Source organism: Canis lupus, chromosome 3 (genome assembly GCF_011100685.1).
Source record: "Canis lupus familiaris isolate Mischka breed German Shepherd chromosome 3, alternate assembly UU_Cfam_GSD_1.0, whole genome shotgun sequence".
Lineage (NCBI taxonomy): Eukaryota > Metazoa > Chordata > Mammalia > Carnivora > Canidae > Canis > Canis lupus.
In genome coordinates this window covers 45485226-45498253 of record NC_049224.1, presented here as the reverse complement: position 1 = coordinate 45498253, position 13028 = coordinate 45485226, and the positions used below count along the sequence as shown (strand labels likewise).

Sequence of the window (13028 nt, the reverse complement as noted above, 5' to 3'; positions counted from 1 at the left end):
CATGGAATAAATATAAAATCAAGCAATAGAGGGGGAAGTTACTCAAAGATCCATGTACAATGGCATTAATAACATGAATGGCTGCTTTTCCTTCTCTTTCAAACACTTCCACTTATCCTACTAGGATTCCCACTCTGTGAGCAGCAAATTTTTGCCTGTCTTCTACTTGTCAGAAAATGTTCTCCCTTCCTTGACTTTAATCAATGGCTCTCAATTGAGGGTTTATGTTAGACTCCTAGGGGGAGCTTGGGGAAAAAAAATAGATGCCCAGAGTACACATCAGTCCAATTGAATCCACTTTTGTAGATAGGGGCCGGACCTGCAGGACACTGCTCCCTCTGCATCCCCCAAAAGAAAAGGATGATTATTGCTTATTTCCAAATTCTTCAGGGTCAGAACTGTGGTCACTATCTTGATGTCTCATATCACCTTGACCACAATTCCCCCACGCTCCTATAAAAATGCCTGCACCAACTCTCCACCCTCTTCTCCTTTATCTATACATGTCTTCATTTTGCTCTAACTCACTAAAGATTTTAAAATCTGTCTCAAAGTTTTTTTTTTTAAGATTTTATTTATTTATTCATGAGAGACACACACAGAGAGAGGCAGAGACATAGGCAGAGAGAGAAGCAGGCTCCATGCAGGGAGCCTGATGTGGGACTCCATCTCGGGACTCCAGGACTATGCCCTGGGCTGAAGGCAGATGCTGAACTGCTAAGCCATCCCGGGATCCCTTGGCTCAAAGTTTTACTTTCCATCTCTCCTCTTACTATCATTCTCAAACATATGGTGTGGTCAATATAAGAACAAGTTCTGGAACCTGGGTGTCAGTTCCCATTCTGCCATGACTAATGTTGCTACCATGGGAAGATTATTTATATCCTCTTTGCCATAAAATGGGGATGGCACTAGGAGTGGTAGCTGTCAGTGTTGGGATCAAATAAATTGCCATGTTTGTTTCTATGGGTTATTGGTCCATATTATGGTTTTCTTGGCCTATTGCCATAACCTCTCATTGGTACCCTATCTGAATTCTCTTCTCTTTTCTAATCAATTATCTATCACAAATACAAGTCTAACCATATGACTCCCCTGCTGAAAACCTCCCCAACCTTCCTAGTGCCTGTTAGATACAATGTGGTTTCCTATGGGCAGCATATAAACTATTCACTGAGCTGGTTTCCAACAAATCCTCTAATGGTGCCTTCCTTCATTAACATCTTCCCCCTTCTTCCTTGCTCTGATATGTACATTATGGATCCTGTAGATATCATTGCATGTTTATACCAATATACTATAGTCAAATTTTATCAATATGTGGGCATGCTTCTTTGAGTGAGTTTTACAAGCTCTCTAGGCTTTAATATCCTCAGATATAAAATTGTGAGATTCTGTGAGCATTAGACAAATTTACAGATCCACACATATTTGCATACATACATACATACATACATGTTTACAGATCCATGCATATTCAGACATGTTTACAGAAGAGACATGCCCATAACAGAAACTTAAAAAAACAGCAGTAGCTGCTCTTAATTTTATCGTTGCAATTATTTTTTTTATTACCACATTACCATCGTCATTATTGTATCCCTTCTGTTAAGCTTGTCCTGTGTCCCCTCCTACTTACTCTCTGTAAAGGTCCTTCTAGGCCTTCATACCCATGGCCATAACACTTTTCCCCTTGGCTGTGATCACTGGCTTGTGTAACTAGCAGTCCTACTAACATGATCATTTTGAGAGCACATATAATCCAAGATCTGCTCCCTCGAAAGACAATGTTTCCTCTATCAGATTCATAGACGACTCACTTCAAATAATTGTATGTACCTGCAAGTCAACAGGAAGAGACTCAATTCCCTGACGCTGAGACCCTAAGACTGTCAGACTCTCTGCTATGGTTCAGCTTTCAGTAAAAACAGAAAAACTGCTTCCTGAAATGGTTGATGCCTTTCTAGGTACAGCCATTCTTCTGCATCCAACCCTCCTTGATTTTGTCTTATCCTCAGCTGCCTGCCTTCTGCACTCCTCCTCCACACTGTGATTTCTTATTAAAAACCTCTCTCCTTGCCTTTTTTCACTCTCTCTCTCTTTTCTTTTTTCCTACTAAATTCCCTCCACCTTCACTCCTGTCCCTTTGGCCTAGCCACTGTTGTCCATCAACACTCAGATGAGCAATATCTCTTCTCCATCCTGCACTGGTGGTCTGGCCGCCTCTCTTATTCCTCAAAGTCTCTTGCTAATCATGATCCAGCAGTGAAGATCTGACTTAGAATCTATCCATGAGAAAAGCAGTAGAAAAAAATATATGGATTTACACACATACACACACACACACACACCTCAACTCCTGGCGCATCTTGATTACGGTAAGTTATTTCTGTTAATGAGTGTATAAAGAGAAGCAAGTGATGCTAGCTCAGGAAAGCCAGTGTCTGTTCCTTCTAGAAAGGTGGGGGTTCCCAAGGTGTCTGGAGGAGGCTTTATCTGGTGGCTCCGTCAGACACACCAAAGGGCAATTTCTCTTTCTTAGCATTAACCCTCAACTGGGACTGAGTACGGGAAAGGTCTCGCTCTTCACAAACACTCCAGGATAAGGTGATAAGCAGATTACAAGTAAAGCCTCTCTTTAGCTATTCCACATCTCCTGTCAGACAGAGCAAGTTAAATTACAGCGCAAGCCACAGATGCATTGATCATCCACTCAGCTTGTACTACCCAGGATTTTAAAGATCCAGGCCAAGGATAAGTGAAGTCATCTCAGCAAAGTTTTTTTTAGCAGGGAGGGTTAACCAAGTTCAAAGAGGTGAGGTTCAGGGAGAGGGTCCCAACTCTCCAGCGTTAAGCTCAATTTATGCATGACCTTCATCAGTGAATATTTCCTTACAAAGCTTATGAGAGGTGTTGAGAGAACACACAGATGATACCTTAGCCCCTGCTCTTAAATGACTTACATGTGTCTCTCTCAGCCCCTCGCCCCTCCCCTCCCTTGTAAAGCCTGGCTCAAAGACAGAACATCACTAAAAATGGCACTTATGCCACTTATCCCACTTAGAGTTACTACGTGAGCCTTCTAGATGAAGCATCAGTTGAATCATATTACATTTGAGGTGCCCTATTCTGATTAATGCATAAGATATAAAGTTGTTTTTGTTACTGCTGTTGAGACAAGATGCTCTCATAATGAGCTTCAGTTACCCTCGTTCAGCCTGTAAAACTTAACAAAGACATAAAATCCTTGAATGATTTTGGTAGTCCGATCTTTAGTAGAATAAGATAGGCCATTTTGAGGCTAAAACAGAAAAAAAAAAAGATGAATCATTAGAAACACTTAAAAATTCTGGGCATGACATTCTTCTTTATTAAAAAGACCCATTGTAAATTGGAAAGTTTCGAAGTCTTTGTGGTAGGGAGAATGAATTATAATGACATCACTGGGTCATGAACTAGGCCCACTGGCTACTTTCCAGAATGAAATTGACTAGGAGAGATCAGATGAGCCCATTCGTAGCACAAGACATCTGGGAGGCAGCCAGGGAATCGAGGTTCAAACCCCCTATTTGGGACACACTTCCTCTTCCTCTTCATCATCAACTACAATCGTGATTTCCTGGACCAGGCATCTAGCCTAACAATGCATTTCAATTCATATTCTAAAGAACACCCAAAAAGTTCTTTGTACTCATTCCTCACTGAAAGACCTCATGAAAAATATTAACATGTCAACATCTGGCTGACACCTTTGCTACATTTTCATCATGTTGCTGATGGGAAGCATTTTGCCTTCAAATAAGCATAATTTTCCGGTCTTTTCCATCTCTCTCTCTCTCTCTCTCTCTTTTTTTTTTTTTTTTTTTTGTCTCTCTCCCAGCGTAATAAATGGTGTCTGAAGCCCAAGAGAAACTCATTTCTGTTAACAGATCATTTGTAAACCTTTAAGGGCAGCTGGTGAGAAAGGGGCATTTTTTTCCTTCTGTCTTAACTTCCCTGGTTGTCTCTGTAAATGCAAAATGACACCTCATTCAAAGCTTTCTGGTGTCATCTTAATCTCCCTTATTTTACACTTTCTACCTTTTTGATATTGCTATAGACTGCATGGAGGCTTTTTACCTAATACTGTAATACCTATTATCTGAGGCATTTAGGTATATAGGCTCTTGCCAGCTAAGAATAATGCAGATCAATTGGATGTCAGCAACCCAATAACGTCAGATAGTATACGTATATATATATATATTTTTTTCAGAGTAGAAAAGAAGATATCTACCCAGCTGACCTTAAAGCTAGCACATTTCAATATTAATATATTTTATGCATGCATGTGATAACGTTTTACCTTTCTTATGGATCTGTAGGGAAGTCTCACTTTTTTCTAGGAGGATTATTACCTATTCCAAAGGGGCTATGATTATAGATACTTACTAAGACAAGAATAATTGACCATAAAAAACCTTTTATATTCCCACAATTATTTTTGCATTGACTAAAAGTGTCAGGAAAATCTGATTTTATTAGCCAGTCCCTAATTTTGACTCCATTTAATTTTTTATCTGGCTTTTTCCCCCAATATGTTTTTAGTCTGAGATAGTTGGCAATTGTACAAAAGAACAATTTGTTACAGAACCTTTACTGAATGGAAGTTCTATAATCCAAGCATAACATCAAGTATCAAATAAAATAAAAATGTATGAGATCAGCAGAGGGGACATGCTCCAAGGTAAGGAACTGATCTAGGGCCTAGGAAAAAAAGAACTTTAAATCAAAATTTGACTGCTCAGCTATGAAGTAAGTCTGTGGAACAAAAGGTCAAATGTAGCTTTGACCCCTCATTCCCCTCCACCCCCCAAGAGATCAGATCCCGTCAGCACTGAGCTTATTTCCAGTAAGGCACAAGGAGCAGGGTTATGCTTATTAAGAAGCAGCATGGACAACTCTAAAGGACACTTGAGGGAAAAGAGGAGGAAATGCTCTGGCTCTTCCGGAAGTAGTGGATGCAGTGGGCAGGAGAAGGGCACAGTACCCATTTGACTTTTGCAAACAAAATTCACCCTAGTTACCACATGTGCTTCTTCCCATGCCTCTGCTCCCCAGCACAATAGGAACAAGGATGAATCAAGGATCATAAGTGAACATTGTGGTCAAAAGCATGACTGCTTCTGGAAAGAACTCCAACCAAGAGAAGGACAAGTGTTCCAGTTGTACTGTTAATTTGTGAGAGAGCAGCACTTGGCAACTCCCTTCTAGTGCTAGCATTAGAATTTCAGGGATTCTCCATGTATTGGCTTTTGGGATAGTAAAGGATGCTGTGGAAAAGAGAAGTAGAATTTACATGAAATCTATTTGACCCTTGCAAACAAAAACTCGTGTGTGTGTGTGTGTGTGTGTGTGTGTGTAGTGGGACTTGTTTTTATATTTTTCTGAAATCAACAATCAGAATCTACAACTGCAAAATAAGGATCCCCACACTGTCAAGTCACCGCTAAGCCAAGTATAGTAGGGGCCAGACGCTTTTCCCAGGTGATGTGAATGGAGTCTGCTACCACCTACCATAGCTCATTCAACTCAACTTCACAACTTATTGCTGGTCTACTTACAGAGAGCATCATAGAGAAGGGCACAGTACCCATGTGAAAGATGAGGAGAACATCTTTCAGCTATTTGGGGAGTGCAGGTTCATGGGGAGAGGATACTTCCTCCTCATTTCAAAGATAACCAGTTGCACAATCAAGGATTCAAAAGAATTACTGGTAGATCCTGAAGGTGCCTGTGAGAAAGGGGAACTTACTTTTCATTCTCTAGCTATGGTCTTGCTAGAACCCACAAACTGTAGCATGTCCCAGTGCTGCCATAAGAGAGGAGACCAGGGTTGAAAGAGATTTTGTGTGGCTTTAACAAAGGCCTACTTGTGTTTTGGGGCAAAATGCTCACAGAGACTTTGCCTAGGTTTGGTCAAGAGAGGTCCTCAGAAGCGGGAAGTCTACTAAGGAAGTAGATCAAAGTAGCCTGCGAGAGTGAGGCCTGCTGGGACTATGATACAGTATTCCTGGAAAGAAGACAGAGCCCCTTCCTCAATCTAAGTGGCCTCCCTGACCCTCAGAGTGTGCAAAGATAGCCCATTGGTTCCATCTTCAATTGAGGAATCAATGAGACTAAAGGGGAGCCAGGAGACTTATGGCTGCCCACGAGACCAGTTGGCCAGTGGAGAGGTAGGCTGAGAACTTCTGGACATATCAAGGGAATAGACATGATCTTGAGAAAGATGTCTTGGGGGTTAAACTATTATACCACCTGAGAGAGAAACAGTATACCATGAGTGTTGGTTACCAGTTGCAAAGAGAACCAGTGAAGCCAAGAACCCCACCCCCACCTGACTTCCAGCAATTTAGAGAGATCCTTCCTCTTTTACCTTCTTCCCTGACATCCTCCTTGCAACACCAGGTCAATCAAGGACATAGAAATCTCCTGTGCCTTTAATTCTTCCTGCTCAGAGTCAGATCAGGAAGGCCTGGAGAGCATGACCAAGAGGATAGAGTAGCATATTTCAAGCAACCGGAGTCCAGTCTGCTTTGGGGACGGTTGGGAGGAAGGAGAAGAAATTTGAATCTCATGTGAGACTCAAATTTAAATGGTCTAACCCGAGTTTTAATATCTGCGAAGGACTGAAAAGTTATAGTAGGACCTTGCCAAGATATTTTTAAAGAGTGGGAAAGTAAGATTATGACATAACATGAAGATCAGGATCAGAAAAAGAAAAAAAAAAAAAAAAAACCTAAACTAAAATCACAAAAAGAGCCTGTTTTGTTTCTGACCCAATTTGTTAAGTTTCCTTAATAAATCATTTATAATGCTAAGAAGTTAATTATTCTAGCTGCCAATTTGACCAAAACAATCACCTTCTGACCTGCTTAATAATTTAAGCAACAGGAAGGCCTAAGTAGATTGTTAAGGGATTATGTGTCATATAACTAGTTGTTGATGATTACAAAGCAAACTGTGATGGCTTTGTCAAATTTAGTTACAGGAGTGGGAAGAAAGTCCCTCACTTCCATACTATCTTATTTATTTAGAAGCACTCACTGCCATTTCTTGTAGCCACTTCCAATTGTCAGATTTCATTTAAGGGGGACAATTGTAGGCACCAACTATAAATAAACACATATCACCGATTTCACCCTCAGAATAGATAAGAAATCACAGCTTGCTTTATGCTTTCTGTGAGGTCTCTTTTGGTACTTCAGGGAATCAAATCCCAAGCTGGCAATTTTATTGTATATTATCAGAAGAAAGAAACACATAAGATAGATATTTCAGGTTAATTAGCATGATTTTGTTGTGGTGATCAAATTTATTAGTCCATCTTCTGACCCCACAGATTTGATGGGGTATAAACACAACCCCAATGAGAAAGAACAGGGGGTTTCCCATTTAAGACTTCACAAACAACAAATTACACTAATATCAATCAGCCAACTACTTTTATTTATTATATATATTTCCTACTTAACTCAGTCTAGAGCAGCCTTCATCCCCACTTGTCCACCAAACCCACATGAAGGGTTTACTTGCTTTGGCCTTTGCGTTCAGGCACCCAGACAGACCTTGATTCTGGGCATGAAAACATTTTTGTCTTCCCTAATCTTTGGTTTATATCAGTTCAGTATTTCAAAGGGTGAACTTGATCTTGAGGTACTGTGCCTTGTATCTTTTATCCCTCTGAAATACTTCCTTTTGACTCTTTGATATGGTTTCTTTCTTTCTTTCTTTTTTTAAAGAGAGAAAGAGAGAATGCACATGTGGGGGAGGAGGAGAGGCACAGAGAGAGAGAGAATGAAAATCTCAAGCAGGCCCCATGCTCAGCACAGAGCCATGAAGAGGGGGTGGGCTCCATCTCACAGCCCTGAGATCATGACCTGAGCTCAAGAGTCCCATGCTTATCTGACTGAGCCACCCAAGTACCCCTCTTTGACCTGGATTCTTGACACCTTTTGTCTTAAACCATAGCCTGAAGCCTGGCCTATAACAAAATGTAGTAAAGTGACTACAGTTTTCACTGCAAAACAAAGAGGGTAAGTCATCTTCAGATGACAGATCATACAGGAAACACTCATAGGACCTTAAATATCCTGAAATTAATTTACTCACAGGGATATCAAATATGATTTCAATTGACCTCAATGACTACTATACTAGGGTCATGATCCATCCTATTTTCATTTCTCTTTCATCATAGGAAACCATCGCCTGATAAAGCCTATAGGTAAAAGAAGATACCATGCAGTTATAAGCAGATGTATTACAAACCTTGAATGGAAAGCATAGAGTCCCAGATTCAGGCTTTGGAGTTGGCTGGACTGGACTCCAAATCCTGGCTCTACCATTTCCAACATGTGGACTTGGGGAAGTAGCTTAAAGTCTCTACACCTTATTTGTAAGATACAGAAAATATTTCCTCCAGCAGGTGGGTCGATGAAACTGAACAGAGGATAAAAGCTCAGACTCCTTAGCAAATTGCTCTTGGCTCAAATTCAAGGTCGCCACTTACCAGATGATTCTTGGGCAAGTTACAAATACTTATGCTTTCTATGACTCAGTTTCATCATCTACTCAATGAGGATGCTAATAGCAACCAAGTCATTGCATGGCTTCAGATATGAATCTAGTTAGTATTGACAAAGTGTTTAGAAAGTGCCTGGCCTAATGCTCGATAAACAGAAGCCATTATGAATGATATTATTGTAATATAGTATTACTTCTATTACTACCCATAATAATCAAGTTAATGAGGTGAATATTAACAGTCTTCTTGGCAGGTTTGACTTGGAGCCAACTAGAATAGTCCATTAGTTGATTAAAAGAGTTCCAAACCTGGAATATTGAAGGAAAAAAAGTCCCTGAATTGGCCCCCCACCCCCATCTGGCCCAGGATCCCAGCAACTCTCCATCTTTACTGGGAACTTAGCAAATCAGTTTTCTGGGGGTTCCTTGTCAAGTCCCCATCTCTGCCTGAGATATTCCAAGTTGGGTGGGCAATAAGAAAGGAGATGGCACTATTTCTCTATTCTAGAAGAATCAATGGCATCAGAGCAAAACCTGTTCAGTTGTTTTCATTGGTCAAGTAGAAAGTGTTGTATGTCTATCAATGCTTAAAAGACAAAACTCTTTTCACTGATAGTAAGTCCATAAATAAAAAGCTCAAGAACCCCACCATGATAAAGTGAATGAATGTGAAAGATAGTAGCTTGGCCTTCATCCTTTAAATATATATATATATATATATATATATATATATATATATATATATAATATGTTTATATATAATATAATATAATATATTATATATATTTATAATTATAATATATATTACATATAATACATATTTATATTTATATTATATATTTATATATATTTATATATATATTTGCCTTCTGACTTGACTAATAATTTAATATAAGCAACAGAAAGACCAGTCTCTATATATTACATATATTTATATATAGTATATGTATATATTTTATATATGTATATGTATGTACACATACATGTATATGTATATATAATTTTAAGTTGAAGGCACTGTAGGGAATACCAGGATAAAACAGTTCCCTGTTTCTCTAGTGTGTATGAAAGTAAAATAAGTCCACAAATAGCTCTAATGCAAAGCAGGAAGTAGTAAATGTCAAAGAAATCCACAGATGTGGTACAAATAAAGTGCTAAGGAGGTAGGGAGGGTTTCCTGTATAAGAGACCAGACAGGGCTCTACAGAGGAAGTGCCATTTGAATAACTTTTAGCTTCTGTTAAGGACTCTTATGCCAACCTCCAATCCCTCCCCGCCACCCCTGGATCAAGCATTAACCATGCCAGGGATGTTCTCTTTCCTTCCCTTGCCAGGCAAGCATACACTTATCTTGTAAGACTCATCTCAATGATAATTTGTCTGGCACCCCTCTCCTCACATAGATTTGACCCTTCCTTATTTGAGGACACACACAACTCTGTGCCAAATTCTCTCCCTTGGAAATCTTAGCTCATTTCTATGTCACCCTCCCTGTCTTGTTTGCTGGACTGTCCCCGTAAGGGAATGGGTAATGCCTTTGAATCCTCAGTGCCCAGAGACTCAGAACTTTGTGGAATGATTGAACACAGCTTTTGAAACTGAAAAAAATCTCTTAGAATAATAAGAGCTTTCTTGCCCTCTGGGAAAGGAAAAGTGTAGAGGAAAGGGAGAAAGGAGCTAGTATATGTGGTTGGCTGATGATACAGGATCTAATTTAACCATTGTGATCCAAACATTCCCTTTATTATCCTCTACTCCTGTGGAAGTTGAGGTTCAGAGAAATTAAAGGCCTTGTTCAAAGTCTCAGAACTGTTAAATTGAGCAGCGAGAATCAAAACCTGGTGATTTTATCCACTGGGTGGTGTCCGAATGAGGAAATGCATCGGCAGTGATGTAGATGCACCACCTCTGAATGTTACTGGATATTAAAAGCCAATATCTACTTTGACAAAGACTGAAATGCGTGCTTCCCTCCACTCCCAAGAACACTAGAGAGTTTACTCTTAAAAAAAAAAAAAAAAATGCCATTTACTTGGAAAAAATGCATCTGCCCCAAAGAAAGGAAAACTAATTTTCTTTTTCTGTATTCTTTTTCCCCTCTGCCTCCTTCCTTAATCTCTTCAATCTCTCTCTCTTCCAGATGCTAACAAGGAGAAGGAAGAAAAAGAAGAGAAGGAGGAGGAGGATGGTAATGATAATGATTGTGATGATTGGGTCAAGCTTCTGCTAGGGTTTTGGTTTATTCTATCAAGAGTCTGCCTTGAACTTCAGTTTCTAAAATGGTATAAGATTTAAGTATAGATTTCAGTTTTCTATAACCTTAGAAATCAGATAAGCTGAATTTTTTGTTTAGAAATTATTTCTAAAAGAAAAATCAGAAATGAACAAAATGATTGACATGAAAATTTTGACATCATTTTGAATTAAAAAGCTAGAAAAACTAGAAATAACTTCAATGTTTAATGATAGGAGTTTAATAAAATATGGCAATCCATGCATATCAGATATTTCAATATATTAAAAATATGTTTTCAAAGAGAACATGAGATGCAATATGGTTGTGATATGTTATTAACTCAGATATCAGATTATAAAAATATGAAAACCAAATTCTAACTTTATAAAAACTCTAATATATAAATACATGTATGTATTTGAAGGAAAAAAAAGACCGGAAAACAATATGTTAGAACAGAAACAGTTAGCTAGCCCTGGTTGATTTTATACTAATGATTCTTTACATAATTGCCTAATTTTCTACTACTAACATGGAATACTTTTGCAATCAGGAAGTAAATCTCATCTCCTTGTCATTTCAATTCTGCTCTTCCTAGAAAGAAAAAAAATTTTTTTTTTTTGATTGGTTGCTTCATCCCAACCACTGTTTCTAGGAAGGAAGATCTACCTATCCTGAAGCTCTTGTGTATTCATCCTCCTTACTCTTGCTCCTCTCAATCTGTTTTCCAAAAAACATCCTTGATAGAGTTCACTGCATTGAAAAAGACATAAGCTTCAGAAAGAGGCAGATCTGAGCTTAAATCAATTCCTCCATATTTCTTAGCTGTCCAATCTTAGGAGAACTCTACTTTCTCTCAGCCTCAGTTTCCTGATGAGAAGCAAGAGAGAGTGTGTGTACAGCAACCAACACAGGCTCTGGGGCACCATACATGGGTTAGTAACATGAGTCATTACTTTCTTTTGCCCCTCCTCCTCTCTGTACCCACTCAGATTTACCAATCCTTTAAATCTCAATCTCCATTTGAGTCCTTCCCAAAGCCTTCTGTGACTCTTTCTGAGCAGCTATGATACCAATCTCTTAAGTACGTTTTCTGTACAAGTCTCCACTTACAGGCAACTTCCTGCACTTAGTGAAGTCCCCATCAAAAATCAGAGCAGCACCCCCACACCCATAGAATCCATGACAATAATTTATTACAAGCGTTCAATCAGCAGTTTATAATGAAAAGCTGAATCTTTTTGAGTTGAGTTTTGAATGTGAAGGTAAATTTATGAGTTATAATACGGAGTGGTGACAACTGAAGTCTGCATGCTTCCTCCTCACCTAGAACAAGTTGAAAAGCTATCAGTGGCCTGTGGGTGGTGCCTGGTGGCTGGATTGGAGTTGTCAAGATAGAATGTCCTCACCATCCCCAGAGACAAGAGCCCCAGAATAGTCCTGACTCTTGTCAGACTGTGGAAAAGTGCTAAGAACATAAATTGGTGAGTGCATTTGATAAGGTGAAGTAAAGTAGTTGGGTCCTACAGCTATAATTTCTTCTCCCTTGCAATTCCGTCAGTCAAGTAGATTACTTGGGAACTAGGTTTCTATGGGACAGAAGCAGAAAAAGAGAGAGAAGCAGAGACACTCAATATCTCTCTCAGATATATTTCTATTGGTATTTTCAGTCAAAAATTTTTGATGTCAAATCTAACAATTAAATCTCAAGCTTTTTGGCCAAAATGCCTTTATTTTAGGTGTGAGAAGCCACTAGTTCTTTTATTCTCATATTCCTGCTTGTCCTCCAATCATTGAGGACATAAATAAAGCTGTTTTGAAGCTTGGCCATTGGGATGCCTGGATGGCTCAGTAGTTGAGCATCTGCCTTCAGCTCAGGTCAGGATCCCGGGGTCCTGGGATGGAGTCCTGCTCTCCCACAGAGAGCCTGCTTCTCCTTCTGCCTATGTCTCTGACTCTCTCTTTGTGTCTCTCATGAATTAAAAAACAAAAAACTTGGTCATTTAAAATCAGTCACTAATAATAAACCTTTAAAATAATACTTTTTTCAGAGATGCTTTCACAGTCTCTTTAATTTTTTTTTTTAATAAAGAGAAATCAGGGATCCCTGGGTGGCGCAGCGGTTTGGCCTGCCTTTGACCCAGGGCGTGATCCTGGAGACCCAGGATCGAATCCCACGTCGGGCTCCCGGTGCATGGAGCCTGCTTCTCCCTCTGCCTGTGTCTCT

General features: G+C 39.4%; 1 long non-coding RNA gene across 2 annotated transcripts in view; it reads left to right on the top strand.

Annotated features, from left to right (window-relative positions):
* The window catches only part of LOC102155852, a 123677-nt gene that overhangs the window by 101127 nt on the left and 9522 nt on the right, over nucleotides 1-13028 (top strand). For both annotated transcript variants that reach the window (XR_005357010.1, XR_005357011.1), the window contains one exon: nucleotides 10706-10753. This is a non-coding gene — a long non-coding RNA (uncharacterized LOC102155852). The remainder of the gene's footprint in view (nucleotides 1-10705; nucleotides 10754-13028) is intronic.